The following is an 18,210-nucleotide window of genomic DNA, read 5'->3' as shown; positions in this document are numbered from 1 at the left end:
GAACCGTTAATGTTAGGTTGGGGGTGTGAGGGGCTGTAAGCTGTCAGGAGAGTTCAAAAACAGATGGATGACGGGATGTGGGGGCGGGCCTACTCCGCACCAACAGTCCCATCCACAACTCAACTCTCATATACTCCTGCCTGAACAACATTTTTTTCTATTCTGACTAAAAACAGTATAATAATAATTAAAAGACCACTCGGAATGTTTTAAAATGAATCAAGAGATTATCAGGATTTTAGAATATTGTAACCACTGAACTCATTTTTCTTGTGTCAAACAGGACACATCTTTTCCATACTTCACTTTTCTGCCAAATTCACCTCACCTGAAACCTGGACTTTCAAAGTGTATATAAGCATCACTAAGCTTATATTCAAGGTTTTTAGTTAAAACAGACATAGTAAATTCAACAACAAAAGAAAGTATAAGAATAATCTAGTCAAGGACTTTAGAAAGTAATCCAGCATTAAGACCGGTTTACTCTTATAAAACTTGATTCATCTTAGGAAAATACATTCTTTGAAAACAGAAAATAAAAGATTCATTAATGTGCAGGTTCATTTAAAAAACAAACTTTATAAAAATGGATTTTCTTTTTAATTCTGCAGAACAGAAGAATAACCAACCTTAATGAATGTATAGAAGCAAAATGCTGGAGTGCAGCTCAATGTTAATGTCTGGTGATGCTTCGGACGATCACTATGCAGCACAGAAGCCACCAACGTTTCTGCCAAAGCCAACAGGACTAAATGACAGGGGTCTATCTAGCCGACCCTCTTAAATGTATCCAACCCGTATCCAGTCGTAAAATCTTAGTAAATGTAAAAACAGCAGCTGATGGGGGTCCTGCACCAGAAGAACTCCTCTGGGAGAAAGCGTGACACCCGCTCAGCCGGAACTGTTGAAAAACACAGTAAATAAGAAAGCCAAAAGCAATCAGGGTGAAAATGCAACACTGACTCCTTGGGGATGTTGCCACCTCTACTTCACCTACGATGGAAAGAAATGAGAGCAAACGAGTCAGGCTCCAACAGCAAAGTCTCCTCTGAAGAGGAAGATGGGTAACTATATGAAAACAAAATGTCCTGGAAGAGTCTCCTATGAAAAAGGTAAAATCCACAAGAAAAACAAGAGCGTAACAGAAACATGTTTATCCAGTCTGAGAGGGTTTAGAGAAAAAGTAAATCCAATAGGCCATTTTACAACTGGTTCAGACAGTCCCTGTGCATCTGCTGCAGGGGCAAAAAAACGCTAAATCCAGTTGCTTTGTAGCAACGTAAAAAACAGTTTCTGTTTCTCTGCCAACCAAATAGTTGAGCTGGTATATTAAAATAGCGTGGATCAGTGTGATCTGCTTCTGTCCTGGTATTCTGCTACTAACCCACTGCAGGATTTGAATAAATGGAACAGTTTATGGCCGAGCTTCAACAGCCTCCGTGTGCCTGAGAGAGCCGATTTCCTGATTTAAGACCCTCGTCATTGGATCTCTGCAACTAGCTGGAGTTTGAGCATCAACCCTGTTCCAGCCAGCCGCTTAGTCTTCCACCTAGGAAAAGGATTACACTCCCCGCCTGATTACTATCGCTCAGAAATCGGCATCAGATTAGACGTTCTCACCTAATCTCAGATGACCTGATGTTGCGTGATCCTAAAACTGAACCCAGTTACTTTTTTACCCTCAAAGTGGATTTTCTGGTCACATCAAATGATGGAGACACGACCAGTTTCACCATGGCTCAATAGAAAATGTAAGATTGTAAGGGAAGGTCAAAAAAGAAAAGAAAAAAGGGGGCAAGACCAACCTGAAGTATTTGTTATTCTGAAACAAACCTCCTAAATATTCAGATGAATAAAGTTGTGACAAAAAAAAATCACACGATTGCCTCTTAAATCATTTCCTGTCTCATTTTTAGCTGTAAAGTCATTACAAACCTCCTATTTGGCAACAGATGTTGCCAAAGTGTATCACTGTCATTTTTTACTCAAATTAAAAAAATCTGAAAGATTCCAACAAAACATTTTCTACTTATATGCTGGAAGACAGCTAAGACAACAATTTGGATTTTTAAAATTCATTTCTAAGTGCTTCCTGTTGTGTGACATCATCTGCTCCTGAGGACAGGGCCGATGCTAATCTTCCTGAAAAGAGATCATTTTTAATGCATTTATTATTTTTTATTATTTCATCATTATAGTCTCTACAGTAACCCACCACTCAAATATTATAGCTAGGATAAATATGTTTTTTTTTTGTGAGTGGCAACAAAAGTTGTTCATATTGCCACAAACTAAAGGAAAACACTTTATGCATGCTTTCTCCTAATTTAGTCATTTAGAACTCTATGTATTTCTTTCAGCCTGATGCACAATGGAGCGGCAGTCATGTCAAAGATTGAGTAGCTTTAAAACCATACCATCACATCATGTGACACTATTAGCTGGAACAACAGACTGCTTCCTTGTGTTTGTCCGAACAGCCGCCATGTTAATATTGGAACGGCATACGTTACCTACAGGGCAAAGCCCTGTTAGGCCTTTTTAGGGAAAGGTACTGCTAGTTCTTTATGTAGGCCAAGCCCCTGCAGAGTATGGCATTAAGATTAACTACAAGTCAGGACTGTTACACTGCAGCTCGCTCCTCCCCTCCCCGCAGAGAGAGCTAGCAGAAGCAGAGCATGTATGCAATTTTTAATATAGTGCAGCCAAGACAGGCGAGCATAAAAAGTGCACATCACAGCTGGTATTTAATAAAGCAATCATCTATGAGGAGCAGAGGAGCAGTCAGACACTTGGGCAGGGCAAAATATGAGCAGTGCAGAGTTGCTGTGTGCAATTAGATGCATGAGTTTGATATGAACAGAGTAACATTTTTGCATCCAGCATGGAGGATGTCTGAGGTCAGACATGGAGGAAAGCCATATTATCTGATGATTTCTTCATAATTTTCCAAAATTCAGCACTTGTCTTTAAACCACTGAAACTCATACAAAAGTTGGTTTTATCGTTCTGTTTTTAATGACTATGCTTGAAATATTCTTCTGAACTCACAAACGTGCAGCAAACCTGGCACTGATTGAATGATTACTGTCATTTCAAAATACTGAATGTTGTTCACACGTAAATTAAAAATGAATCTTGCTTGAGACGTCATTAAACTAACTTTTTTACCTGCATTCAAGGATGGAGCTAAAGAGGGGTAAGGGGGGGCAGCTGTCCCACCAAAACGTTTACCCCCCTCCCCATCTCCCACTTTTTAAGTCAATATTAGTAACATTTTTATAAAGGTTAAGAAATTCTCAATACAAGCCTCTTTAGCTTTGCAAAAAATAACAAACAATACATTTAAAGGCCTATATCACACCTTTTAAGCCTTTCAAAGTAAATTATATCCACCCAAAAGCTGTGTTTTGATCCATTATTTATATATATGATCCATAATCCATTATCCACATATTGATATGGATTATGGATTATGGATCATATATATCAATAATGGATCAAAACACAGCTTTTGGGTTGTTTTTCGTGAGGAATCAACATTATAAAATACTTTAAAGATCACAAAAATAGATGTTGCATGATACAGGCACTGTTTACATTTGCCACCCTTCCAGAGTTTTCTATCCCATTGGGTGATGGTGGGTTTCATTCTGAACAGGTTTCTAGTCTATCATTCCCATGGTGGTCTTATTACAAATCGTCTCAACATTACCTTACTTTGGCTAAACCAATTGGACAAACATGCTTTACCTCTTCACACCATAGCTTTAGCTCCAGTGTTTCCGTTCGTTCGACTACTGTAACTTTTCAACCGGTTACAAAATTAACATAACTCCAGTGGATTCTGACTCACAGAAAAGCCCATTTGTGCTAATGTGCAACACTTTACGGTAGTGAAGTGTTGCATAATGCCACTACACCAGTATGAAAAGCTGCTTTTCTCTGCAATAGAATTAGCTGATTCACGCTGATCGTTATAAGTGGTTAATCATAGCGGTTGAGGATATACAGAATGTCAAAGAGCGTGTGTTGTTTAGATGTTGCCGGTGACATATCCTGTAGTAAAGGGTCAAGTTGCCTGTTATTTTTCTTGCAGTCTTAGTCAATGTAGGCGTTTATTCCAGATTAAAGGGAAATGTTGGTCACATGTTCACTGTAGAACCATGTCATGGAGTGCTTACGCTTGAGACCGAGTACATCAAACAGATGAAACGTAAAACTGACAAAAAAAAACTTTCAAAGGTTTAACGCCTGTTTGATCAACTTATTAATTATATTGAGCTAGATCAGAATTCCTGCTGCAAAGCTAAACTTGACTGATTGAGCTCAAATACTCAATGTTACAATAATATCTTCTATATAAAACACAATGCATGTCACAGCTTTCTCTCTGCCAGCTGCTGCAGATTTACAGCTCCTCTTTGTATGTCTCTGCCATTGACTGTATAAAAGAACTGGACCGAGTCAGTGTGACGTCACCCATAGGAAATGATTTACTTCTGGTTCCAAACAAATGAACTCAATTCAATCGCCAATACATCCAATACAGATGCCTCCATGTTGGAGCCAGATGATGTTAGTGAAAACTGATTGGTTCGAGTCGGGCTGAGTCATTTTCACCAATCAGGAGTGAGCTTATTGGAAGTCCACACACCTACCACTTGAAAGTGAGCAACACAAAATCTGTCAATCAAACATTTTAAACGTTCAACGTCGGGACCATCAGGCACCACACGCTTTCATTGAGGGATCTGATTGGTCAGTGCAAGTGAATAACTTACACTACAGGAAAAAATATCATGAAAACAAATTGGATTAGCAAGAACATGTTAAAAAGGGTAGTAGAGCAAGAATGGTTATTCTGACAAATAGAGTGACTGAGCAATAGCTGTTTATTTCTACACAGAAGTCTATTTTGGCTTCTTGGAGCAAGCAGGTACTTCCTGTTTGAAACGCCAGTAAGGAGGAGTCACTCAGTCCAATTCTGCTATGCTCAAAATGTTGGGAACATTTAACAATAATCACTCAGACCTGCAAAGTGTTTTGTAACCTTTTTTTGTTATTGTATAGAAGACGTCTTGTAGGCCGTGATCTCCCCCTCCCGTCTTCATTTTCTCTCTCATGCAGGCTCTGCTCATACATTTCCTCCTCAGTTCTGCTTACTATACATTTTTCATTCAAGTGAGCTAGCTGCATTTGAAATCAAATGCAGTAATGCTACTCAGCTGTCTGACAGCACAGAAAGGGAAGAGGTGATGAAAACGCTGAGAGGTGAGTCAGAGGAGACTTTAATAATCCATGTGGCCCAAAATAACATCTGAAGATGAACCAAGAAGCCTCTTTAAAGACCAACAGCAGTACATTGTCTTAGTTTTGAGCTTTTGCAAAAGGAAAAATCTTTTTACAGAACAGAAAAAATCATTTTTTTTTAAACATCTTAAAATAACCACAATATAAGTTGCTGGAGTCACTTAATGAAGGCTGCAGGACTTAAATGTGCAACTGTTTCAGCCCAGAAATAAAACCAAGACCTGCATGAATCTGCCAAGACAACACTGACAAAGGAGGCAGACTGGGACTGACGAATGTAAGCACCAGGAATGGAGTTAACAAGAAAGCTTCGTAATATGGTGTGCACTAAGGTGCAAATAATACACTAATGAGTTTGCAGTATCCAATCTGCTTTTCCAAACGTTAAAATATGAATTCCCTTGCACACTCTCACTCTAAATATGTCAAATGTTGGTGAAGTAGTTTAAAAACAGCCGGCTAGAAAAAGTTAAACACTGAATAACTTTAGTCAATATGTCCTCCCTGAAAAACTGTAATGAAGCTTCTCTTCTTCATCTGAGACAAAGACGCCACTTGCTGCGTGCAGCAGACAGACAGACCTTTTGCCCTGCACTCTCTGACATTAGAAAACCCATGTCTCAATCAATGAACCTCGATCCGGCTTTGTAGAGACAACTCCAGACCAAACAGCATCATGGGTTAATTGTAATCACATAGGACAGCATCTGGGCAGAGGGGCTCTCCTCCAACAAAAGATTTCATTATTGACTGCTGACTTTGGGTCTGTTTTCAAAGAAACGATAAGATTAAACATGTTCTTTTTTTTACAGTTAATTTGATGTATCATTATTTCATCTGGTAATCTATGAATTTATCACAGAGAGTGACACTCGACTCATGTGGAATTTATAAAGCTTGATATAAAAAGGGGCTTGAAAATAAGATTCCAAATAGTAAATCAGTTGCTGTGTCAGCGGTGTTCATTGTTATCATCTGTGAACGAATAACAACCCTGTCTGAAAGTGAAGACTATGGAGACAAAGGTGGAAGAGCAACAGAGAAAGGTCGTAGATCAGGTATAACTTCAACACCAACTCTATTTTTTTGTACCTTGATGAAAGAAGTTGATATCTTACATATCTTTCATAAATGTCAAAATTGATTTGAAAGTCTTAATTAAAGTTGACTGAGGCCAGAAGATGACTTTTAAACAAATAGAAAAAAGACAGAATAGAGATCAGATCAGTTACGACTTAAACCGTAATAAACTAGCAAACACAGAAAGTGAATGAATCTGACCCGCAGGTTTCATTCATACCTTTTAAAAGTAGCATAGACAAAAATAGAAATCAAAGAAAATGTCCTAAATTTTTCTTCTCAGGCTCACTTGGCATCTGAAGAGGCAGACTTTTGATCACTCCTTAAGCGGGTTCCCCACGTGCTGCGTGTCAGGAAAAGCCCACAGATGCTGCTGAGCGTCATCACAGTCGGCTCCTTTGAATCTCAAATGAATCAAACAAATCGAAGAAAATAAACAGGAAGGGAGACAGAAAGCAGCACACAGGGAGCTTTTTTGTGCAAAACTGGGATGCGATAAAGCTCAATGAATATAGAAAATAATGCCACTACCACAAAAGCATCTGAGCATGCACTCAGGATGAATGATAGCAGGAAGCAAGCAAATGTGGATGCTTTAAATATGTTTTGCTTTGCTGCATTGCTTCTTCAAGTGTTTTTTTGATCGTTGAAGAAATCGGAAGGAACATTATTTAACTTTTGGTTCTTTTAAAAAGCCTTGAACATATGATGACAGAAGTAGACAAGGATCAGTGGAATTTTCAAAAATACTACAACACATACGTAATTTTAAGGCTTTTAAAAAAAAAAATAGTTTCTGTGGATAGCTCCAAGTGTTGTTCCCTTATAGAACACATCAAATACAGATTTTCCACACTAAGGAAGGTGAAAACTTAGCATATCCCATGTTTATTTGGAATGTGCACCAAGCTGTGCAAAGTTTGCTCATATACAGAGGCAAGGTTTCTAAATGAAGCATTAAAGGCCCACTTTGTTGAAAACTGTGTTTCTAACATGTTCTTCTAGCATTTTATTTCTGATAATGATGAGGACAATAAGCAAATTAAGGTCAAAATTGCATTTCTGAGTTTTTTTGTTCAAATTATGTGAATCAGAAGCGAACAAAAAAATGCTGTTTGACAAAGAGCATATTTGCTATGTAGAAAATACACTGGGCAGACCAACAGCCCCTTGCTCCGCTCCATTCTGAATAATTTTAAGAAATCTTTCATTTAATGACACCATCAGAATGCCACCAAGGTGACACTCAGTTAAAACCACTTCTTGTATGTATTGGGTCCAACTCCCAACTATTTAAAACTTGAATTTTTCCTAGTTTTTCATCTGCACTGCCAACATTTTTCCTAAGTACCTCTTTAATTCCTTTCAGTTTCTGCTGTCTGTTAGCTGCTAATGTCCAGTTATCAGTCTACATATGGTGTGTTTTTGCTTGTGACACGTCTACACTCACAGCTATTGTGCTGCACTGTCATCTGAAAGGGTTAGTGTGTGAAAACACCAAGCAGATCCATGTGAATTTCCCCCTTAGCAGTGACAAAAACCATCTAGACATTTGTAGAAAAACATGCCAACACACTGAGCAGCTCCACAGTTCTGAGTCTGCATGTGACGCATCCGCAAACAAACATTAGAGTGTAACCAACACACAACCAAGATGACGACTGAGCAAAAGGAAACAAAGTTCACACCCATCATGAGTGGTGGGTGCTGATAAATGAGTTTTGTTTAGCAGTCTGAGGACACAAAAAAGGAGACATGAGGCTTACTAACATTTTCTATACAAAGACAAATATGGGCATATATTATATTTTACCAATAGCATATGTGGTTGCTGTGTTAAGTAAGAAAAGTAATTGTGATTTTGATTAATACACTTTTTTTAAATATTATCCAAAGTGTTTATGTTTGAACTGACCAGTAACACAACAATGGAAAATGTTGTGACAAGAGGGAATGCCTCTTGAATCAATACATCAACAATGGTGATACAGTGAAGGATTGCAAAGGGCAGACAGACGATGGTCCTTCATTCCTAGAGTCTTCAATATGGTAAAAATGTACATATATTGAATTTGAATTCAATTTTTCATTTATTTCACATGGAGATTCAAGACTGAGTTTTCAACACTTTATTTGTCTGCTGTTGTATTTGAAAAGACTGTTTCATCATGCAGTAAAAACATTGCACAATGGCCTGAAAAATGAACTTTGAAAAATGTTGGACAACGAGTTACATCTGTCTGGAAATATGGAACCTCATTGGAAAAAAATGGGTCAACATCTTGGGACTGGTTCTTAAGGGTGGCAGCCGTCTGAGCAAAGACTTTTCTGTCCTTGGCCATTGCCTGCAACTCTTCCGGGGTAATGTCAGTGTTCCCATCATACTATCATGTTTCCAAGCACAATTCTGTAGACTTAGCACCGCTAAGTTGCAGGATGATTGGATGAAAAATGTAATGTGCTCTAGTAACTCTTTGCTAGTGCTAAAATGAGGCTGCAAAGTGACTATGAAATCAGGAAATTTGAACTCCAATGTTCAAAAAAGCTTTAAATGAGCTTCAAATGTTTGTATTAGCAATAATATCTTGATTAACAGTAATGTCACACTTTTATTAAATTGCATGAATGCTGGTGTGGATTTTTGTCTTTGCCTGCAGTTCTAAACCAGTTCCAAGCAAAAAATCTTCACCAAGAGCTGCAAACGCACACAATCTGAAGGCAGCATGTAACATGTTATGTCTAAAGCTGGGCCTTTAAGAACACATTTTTTCTACTTATGCTGAATGCACAGAGGGTTTTATGCTCATTGCCAAGCAAAAGGGAGTTTTGGACTTTTAGACTATAACTTATCAAATTATGTATTTATGACAACTGTAAAAGAGATATATTTTTTTAGGTCATCATTTTACTTTATATTGTACTTAAACATTTCACAAAGGACAAGTGTGGATGTTGTTTCAGCATGTTTTTTTTTTATTAAATCCTAGGATCTGTTGGAAATGACCAAAAAGCAAAAAATAAATAAATTTGAGAACACCTACAAGGAAATCATCACCTAACGACATGTCTGAGACAGGTGACTGAACAACTGCGGTCTTTAGACTCTTTGCTGTTGATCATAAAGATGAGGTCCATTTTATCTGTTATTAAATGTGGAATCATAATAATAAAATAATGTTTATGTAAATTATAGCAAACCATTGACTGTAACTAGTCCAATACGTTTGACGTCACCCATAGAAAATGACTTATTTCCAGCTCCAACGAAATGAAATCAATTCAGTTGCCATTTTCTTTCCAGACAGCATCAGTAAGCAGTGATTGGTCATCATTTCTATGGCAAACCATCGCCAATCAGAAGTGAGCTTGTTGCAAGTCCACACCCCTACCACTTAAAAGCAAGCTACACGAAATCTGTCAATCAAACGTTTTGAATGTTTGACGTGAAACCACATACTTTCATTGAGGCATCTGATTGGTCAGTTTATAACCTTAATAACTTGCAATACATAAAAAAATCATGAAAAAAATTGTTATGATTAGCAAGAGCATGTTAAAAAAAAGGGAATCAGATTAAGAATGGTTATTCTGACCAATGGAATGACTGAGTAAAAGCTCTTTCCTTCTCTATAGACGTCTATGGGAATTTGGCTTCTTGGAGCCAGTGGGTACTTCCTGTTTGGAACGCCAGAGAGAGAAGTCCCTCTGTCCAGTTCTCTAATACAGTCAAGTTGCAAACATATAATCTATTCTGATTACTAATCATTTTCAGACAGTTAACATGACTTTTCCATAGCATTCTGGGTACTGACTATCCCTGCCATGGGGTCACATCTTCATACTGGGGAACATTACACAGACCTAACAAGAATATAAAAGTACATTCTAACAAACTATTGTCAGCAACCTCAAACATGCATGCTGCATAAGAAAATTCTACCATTTAGGTGTTTTGCAAATACCCTTTATCCTTGCCTGACCCAAATGGCAGTAGAACTTTGACAAACTCTCCTTAAATCGAGAATCTCTACATCCTTGATCTACTTTGAAGCTTCTTGCTTAACAATTAAACTGGAAGCCCATCAATGATTCTCCTGTATACCTGACCCCTTTGTCCTCAAGGGGGAGATTGCTCATCCTTTAGTGAAGTCTCATGTTCAGAACACAATTCTTATAGTCACTGTTGTTGTCATGAGTTTTGGGTTTAAAAAGTTGCTCAACCAATTATTTGAGTTTTCCACAACAGAGCAGAGCAGTTTATCTTACTGCTTTGACCTTCCTCCCAGATTCCTAAACTCCTTCACTGAAGCAGTAAAATGTAATTCTTAAAACAAAAAAGGACAGAGAGCTTTCAGGAGAATGTGATGGCATCACATATAAAGACATATGGTTTAAAGCATAAACCCATGCAGCTGCTTCTCTTCTCTCTCCGGCTATTTCAAAAGGTGACATCACACAGCAGTCCTGGGGCACAGAACTGAAGCTTTTAGAAAAAAGACCCTCTCGCATTCAAAAGCATAAACCTACAAGTGGCAGCAACAAAGAAGCAGAAGGAAACACAGCAACGAGTTGAGAGCCACATTTACTCCACAGCCTCTCTTGAGTCAGTCAGTAAGTGGAAAGTGAAGACGTTAGGCACCTGAGGCGGTGCTGGAGGTGGCCTCTTGTGACCGTAATTAAATATAAACCAAACTCAAGTATCACAAGGATGTTTAGTGTCTCACACAAACACACATGCATCCAAAAGCCTTTTCAGCCTTTGAGGAAACGTTCTGTGAGAAGAACCCAGATGGCAGCAACGTGTGCGGACCACCTTTTATGTTTTCCTCTTAAAATTGTTGTGTGACGTTTTCACACGCATCTGTCTGTTTCACTACAAAGTTCAGTCTAACTAGATGAGCGTACATGTAAATCACACCAGGTGGGCTTCTCCTGCAACCAGGCTTCTAAAGTTTAATCTTTCCACTGGAACAGCCTGATGCTTATCTAGATTTACAGTCCAAAGCCAGCCCTTATGTCTCCATCTTGCTGATTTTTTCTTGGGCTCAAACTCTTCCTGATACTGTGTCACAGCTGTCTTGATGACCACAACTTTTTCCACCTCTCATTTTCTGCATGTCTTTTTTTTCCCATCTCTCTCGTAGATTCTCTTACATGTAATAATATTAACACCTCTCTTAGATGCTTGGGCAATAAACCGAAGCTTCCTTCTTCCTGCGCACATCTCCCTTGACGCAGACAAAACCAATAAAAGGATGGCTTAATTACAGCTGTGGAGATTCACCAATAGCCGGGTAAAACACCACGGGCTGCCTGAGAGGGGACGAGTGTGGGCCACGGATTAAGTGCTGAGGGGAAAGTGGAGATTTAAAAAAAATAAAAACTACTGAGGATCCAAACTTAGTTTGACAACTAACACCTTAAGCTTCAAGAAATCAGAACTTAAATAATTTTTCTCTCAGACACTGGTTAGTTTTTGTTAAACGTACCGACATGTTTCGGTGGAATACCTTCCAGACACTACCACCTGATGACAACCCTGACGAAGGCAGAAGGTATTCCACCGAAACATGTCGGTACGTTTAACAAAAACAAACCAGTGTCTGATGGAAAAATTATTTAAGTACTCAGTATAATTTATACACACGATGAACTTTATTGAATCTTCAAGAAATGACTTTATTGTTAGAAAAATGTGAAGACATGAAACAATTAGTGGGGGGTGGTTTGAAACCTAAATGGGGCAAAAACTGTCTTTAGCTAAATAATTTTAGTTTGAAAAAACTTGTCACACTGAATAGAATTTTTTTCATAAAAAAAGAAGTCTTGAAAAGACCATTTTTCTTATCCCTTTGGCAGATTTCTTTGCCTCTTTTAAAAATATTCTGCTAATGTTGTGAGAAACTTTAGTTTGTTTCTAAGGGCCTTGTTTCTGCTGTGCATAACCAGCTATGGCTAACTCCTATGTCTTGCTTTGTGGCTCCCAAAAGATACTTGGTACAGTCGGATTTTGGAATTCACCGACTTTTGTTTTTAACCGCGTCAAGGCAAATTTTTGTACAAAAATGTTTTTCTTTCTATATGCAAAGGTAGGAAAACTTGAACACGAAAGTAAAGCTTCTCTTCTTCAGCTGTTTTTGTTTTCTGTCCCCTGACTCATCTTCATCACCTATCTTTCCCCCCCCCCCTTTCCTCTGCTCTTACTTGCTTTCTCCCCATTCCCTGATTTCTGTGAGAGGAACACGGGTTTGGGACAGCAGAGTCTGCTACATCTGCCTTGTCTCCAGTTCTGTCACCATGGTAACTGATGCCTGTGTGCTGCTGCCTGTCCTGGGGGTTTCTTCTTCCCTTTGCTGATTTTATTACCTGCCTTGTCTCAGCAGAACCGCGGTTACACCACATCCACAATAATTATATTTGAAAAAGGCAAACAAGACAGAAAAGCCCTTTTAAAATCAAACAGCTTATGTCTAAACACACAGCAAAATTTGGAGGAGAGTCCTTATAAAGTTACTTAAAACCATGAGATGTGGCACATTGATGAAAAGTTAATTCAACCAATAGTATGAAGAGTTCATTGTTTAATTGTAATTATATTTGGGTTTTAAATCTGAAATGTTAGTCCATCTGCACATCTGTCATTAAGAAAAATTCACCACATCTTAAAGGTGCTGCTGTTAGTAACTGTTGCTGCACTGATTATTGACGGATGGCGACCATTGAGGCCGTTGGAGATCCTGATTGTTACATTTAAGATGTCTCTGTTAGGTCATCTGTTAGGTGGTGCATTATCCTGCTGAAACTTTCATAAGCCAAACCGGGTCATCAAATATGTGTTTGAACCTCTTCAGAAATGTTACTAAGGGCCTTAAAGTGTGTCTCACTGCACCAGCACCAGCAGTCTGGAATAATGTACACTTTCCTGGTTTATTTTTTTGTTTTCAACCTTGCCATTTGAACATTAAATCTGCAATCTAGACTCATTCAAACAGGAAATGTTTCATTTGTGTCCATTCCTTTTCCACCTCTTATGTTTTCCTATTTCCTAAGGCTAATATATTAAAACCTGCCTTATCACAACTGGATACAGGCTGTCTGCGGGCAAAAAAATGTCAAACCTGTACGGAGCACACAGGTGACTTACAGGAAATTTTAAGATCATAGATTGCCCAGAGAGTGAAATTGTTTATGGACATTTTTTTTACTACGAGCATGCTGCGGGCGAAAACACGTAGGGGTAAGTAACAGTAAAGTAGGTGAGACGTAGGCACATCATACAGATTTTTCATTTTTTCATTTGCGCAAGGAGCAAACCAGTGCTGTTCAAGGGATAAGTGCTCGCTCCTTGTGTGCAGCCTGACTATTAAAAATAAGCAAGTTAGACAATCAAAGTGTAGTTTGTGTGTTCATCCTACGAGCACTTACACATCACATGTTGACAACATTGTGTGCAGCATTTGCATGCCGTCAGTAAGGAGCCTGTACTCGCACCTTATTAATTGCTGCATAAGAGCGCCATACAACAACATCACCCATGTTTCATAAGTACACTTACCACACGCTCAACAATGGTACGTTCATTTTTCACATCCCTTACAAAGGTAATACAAACCTCAAGAGGACTGCAAAACACACCTGCACTCCCATTAAGAGGCAGCCCCTCCTCTCTACAACCCTTCACGGGCCCACAGAACCCCCCTATGGGTCAACCCACCCTCCATTAGGTTGCATGTGACTAAGGCTTAAGAATACTAACTCATCTCCAATGAACAATAATAAACCTTTCAAAATATGAATCATAACCACTTTAAAAAATGGAAACCTGATCAGAAAAGAAACTGAGCAGAAAGCAGACCATCCTTAGAGTGGATCTGTGAGAGTGCTAATAACTTTATTCCTTTCTGTTGTTCTACAAATGTTAAATAACACATATTCAAAGAAACTTAACATGACAGTTTTCTACTGTGCTTGAATACTTTGGGAGACTGTAAGTAAACAGCTGTAATTGTGACCATGACTCAATCGTACCACAATGAGGATTGATGATCCGTTAAAATCCCGATATGTGGCTTATATCTAATATGAAAGATTTTGACAAAGAGCAGTTAAAAAAATCCCTCCAGAAAATGAAATGCAACTATTCACCTTACAGTTAAAAGACAGACTGTTTATCACCACACACAAAAACTCAGCTGACCCTTTAAACAACCCTGCAGTGGATTCACATAAACTCCTTGAGCTTAGATGTCAGATGTTTTGGAAAAGTGTGCACAAACTGCAGAAGCAGCAGCGGCTGGATGGTAGCAGGTAGGTATGTGTCTGTGTGCTCTCTAAAAGACGGGGCCAAATATGGAGGCAGTTTAAAAGTAGTGACCACTGAGTTCAAAGCCATTCAGGCCTCCTACGAACAGATACCCACACCCCATTAGGACCTCTGATGATTCACACATGCATAATACATGGAAGCTGGATCTAAAAGTCCATTAAAAGGTCTCTGCCAGAGCTGAAAGATAGAGAAACAGAAGGAAGACAGAAAAAGGTGGACTTAGACACAAACGGCTGAAAGGACGGACACTTGAAACATTGTACACTTCTGGTTTCATTTCTGTTCTATATTTGAGGACTTACAGATAACTCTTCTACAGCTACATATAATCCTGCAAACAGCAATGAGAATAAAACAGTAAAAATTCATCATGTAAAAAATAATGGACTTGTTTCAAAGCCCCGGGGGGTTTTGCTGAGAAGAACAAAAAAGGTTACCATAGAAAATAAGTTCAATGTAATCAGTCAGATGTGATGATTGCTGGATCACAGTTTCTAGGCAGAGCCCCCTGTTCTGCCCTTCCAGCAGCTGAGTGTTCTGGCCATGTCAGGTGGCAGAGAGCCCAGCCACGCTGTAAATTATTTCTGACAATAGGGTGGGGGACAAGAAGGAAAGTCTTACAGTCCCAAGAGAGGCACATAGGATGGTGAAGTGATATGGAGCCTGGATCCAGTGAGATGGTGAAAAAATGGCTATAACAACGTGGGACGAATCTCTGTTCCACACTTTTAGCTCCACCCATACACCTCTACCTGCAGCCCTTGATTTCACATACATACAAAACAAGACACAGAGCTCTAGATTTAACCTCAGGAATGGATCTTTATGTTTGGGGCAGATGTAAATCAGTTATTCTTAGTTATTTAAGACCCACTCCCATGAAAATGGCGTTTTTCGAGTTTACAACATGTTCTTTTCGTATTTTTCTCCTGATGGGGGTCATGCATTGAGACAATTAAGATTAAACTGTGCGTCTGAGTTTAGTTTTATTCGAATTGTTGTGAATCAGGGTCAGATGAAAAAAATGTTGTTGGAAAAAGTTTGTCGGTATGATATAAATCAGGGGTCGGGAACCTATGGCTCGCGAGCCATATATGGCTCTTTTGATGGTCACATGTGGCTCGCAGACAAATCTTTAATTATACTTTTTTTCATTAGACCAGTCCTTCTCGGGCGCGATGCGATGCCAGAAGCGCGCAGTAGTAGCGGTGCTTGGAGAGAAAACTATCAGTTTACTATCATCTATTATTTCACAGAGTTTGTACCAGCCGGAAACCTGTGAATTGCCGTGCCTAAGACTGCGCGCTCCCGTCTCTGAGAAAGAGCGCGCAGTTGCGGGGACGGGATGTGTGAGGAAGAAAGCAGAGGGTGGGGGGGGGGGTGTGTGACTGAGGTGTTGTGGGGACAGGCAGCAGGTGAATCGCGCTGGGATTGTAATAACGTAAAACCCGCTGCCCGTCACTCACTGCAGCGTGGGTGTGTGTGTTTGGCACCGCGTCTGCATGTGATCAGTCTTTCTCAAATCTACAGAACATTCGGACCAACCGAAGATCACGTTTAAAGTCTCAACGCCTCATTTTTCAGCAACAGCATAACAATATTATTAAAAAGAATCCACAGACTTATTGTACTTTAAAAATGTGGAAATTACATCAAATACAGACATTTGTATATTTAGTTTTAAACATGTCGTAGCATACTGACTTGGACTGGGTGGCTGTTGGGTCGCGTTAAAAGTTCTGGAGTTCTTGAACGCATCAAGCAGTGATCTGATTGGCCGTCAGTTCTGTCGCTCAGCCTGTTGTTAGGTAGTTTGGACCAATGGGGTTCAGCTATGGGCCGAATAAGGGAAATGGGAGGGCTGACGCGGGAGAGGGGGAATATAAAGTTGGGAGAAGTGCTCTCGTCTCAGCGGGAGAGATTCAGGAGTTGCTGAATTAATTGTACGGCGTTTGTTGTGGTCTGCAGTAACCAGAATAAAGAACCTTAAAAGAGGTTAAGTATCAGTGCCTCAGTGTGGGAAAGGGACGCTACATTATTGTATGGCTCTTTTGAAATTACATTTAAAAATATGTGGCGTTTATGGCTCTCTTGGCCAAAAAGGTTCCCGACCCCTGATATAAAAGCTACAATCGGCAGGCCACAAGCTCTGTGCTCCGCTCCATTCTGATGCATCTACTTGCAGACAAATAGATCCATGTACAACTTTGTTTTCAACATCCAAGCTGGAATCTTGCTCTAAACTGTACGGCAAGATAGCTTCGATATTGCTCGCCTTTTTAGTTCCACCGCTAATGTAAACAAAGGGATGATGGGAAAGCTTACTTCTGTGGCAACAGTCCTGCCCACAACTTAGAGCTAAATTTCTAATGAACCCCTGCTGCTCTGCAAAAACTACTGTATGTCCTTTTATTTGCCTAAAAACTGCATACTTACAATAAAAGACCAGTGCAAACGCTTTTACAATAGATTAAAATCTGATTCGAGTGGGTCTTTGAAAGTGTGGAAATGGAAATTCAAAACTGAGTAAACACAACTTTTTTCTTATGTTCACACAAGAGTCGTCATGTCTATAAATTAAGTTTTTAACTCCTTTAAGTGTTTGGACTGTTGAGTTCTGAACATACCAGACGGTTCTAAAAACGGCAAGAATGAACCACTAATCTCAGCCAATTGAATGATGTATTAAGAATATTCTAAAATAATAAAAATCCATTACAGGCTGAATAGCTGCAAACGTGCCTGTTGTTATCTGTTCACCTGAAGTAGAACACACTTTGTGAAGAGGTCTAGCCTGATTCCCACTAAAAAGGCTGAGGGGCAGAGCACTAAAAGGTTAAAAGGTTACAGGTGAAGTTAGTTTTAGGTTGGATATTCGTCCGAAATTTCTGTCAATAGCTCCCGAACTATGTGACCCATGAGTCGAAATGCATCCCATTGGTCCATTGGTCGACAGTGCAGTAGATTGGTCAAGAGTGATATCTGACTGAAGAAAACCATAAAATCTGAATGACTCTATCATGCGCTTCCTTCCTCCAGCTATTTACCAGAGATTGCTGATCTTATGTGTTTAACTTTTTTTGTAGCGCCCCATCTTTGTCAACATTGTGAAAACCCTCTTGGAGGCTTCACCTAAGGTTGAGGAAAAAGAGCTAAGCTATTTGCAAGCCGTCCATCATGTATGCTTGCAAAATAAAGTGGTGTGTCTGATGTTGGGGTGTCAGTGACACAATTTGGGACATAGTTGGACTTGTTGGGTATTAAAAAATTTGCCAGAAATTATATGCAAACCTATGAAATTTTAATATAAGAATTCATATAAAATATTCAGCATCTATGATTGCAGTATAAATTGGTGTGTATGGTGTTGGTATGTCGGCGCCATCATTTGGTATACATCTATAATCATAAGGTCACATGATTTGGAAGGTATTGAGAAAATATCAGAATATGGACGTAAAACCATTTTTCTCATGAAAACATTCCAAAAC

At 39.2% G+C, this 18,210-nt stretch overlaps 1 protein-coding gene across 50 annotated transcripts in view; it reads right to left on the bottom strand.

Moving 5' to 3' along the window:
- rims2a (regulating synaptic membrane exocytosis 2a) overlaps nucleotides 1-18,210 on the bottom strand; it is a 169,554-nt gene that overhangs the window by 95,126 nt on the left and 56,218 nt on the right. The window lies entirely within an intron of this gene.

This window comes from Oryzias latipes, chromosome 16, assembly GCF_053564925.1.
Source record: "Oryzias latipes strain Hd-rR chromosome 16, Olatipes_Hd-rR_3.1".
NCBI classification, from domain to species: Eukaryota; Metazoa; Chordata; class Actinopteri; order Beloniformes; family Adrianichthyidae; genus Oryzias; species Oryzias latipes.
Note: the sequence above shows the minus strand (reverse complement) of the source record. Positions and strands in the feature narration are given on the sequence as shown.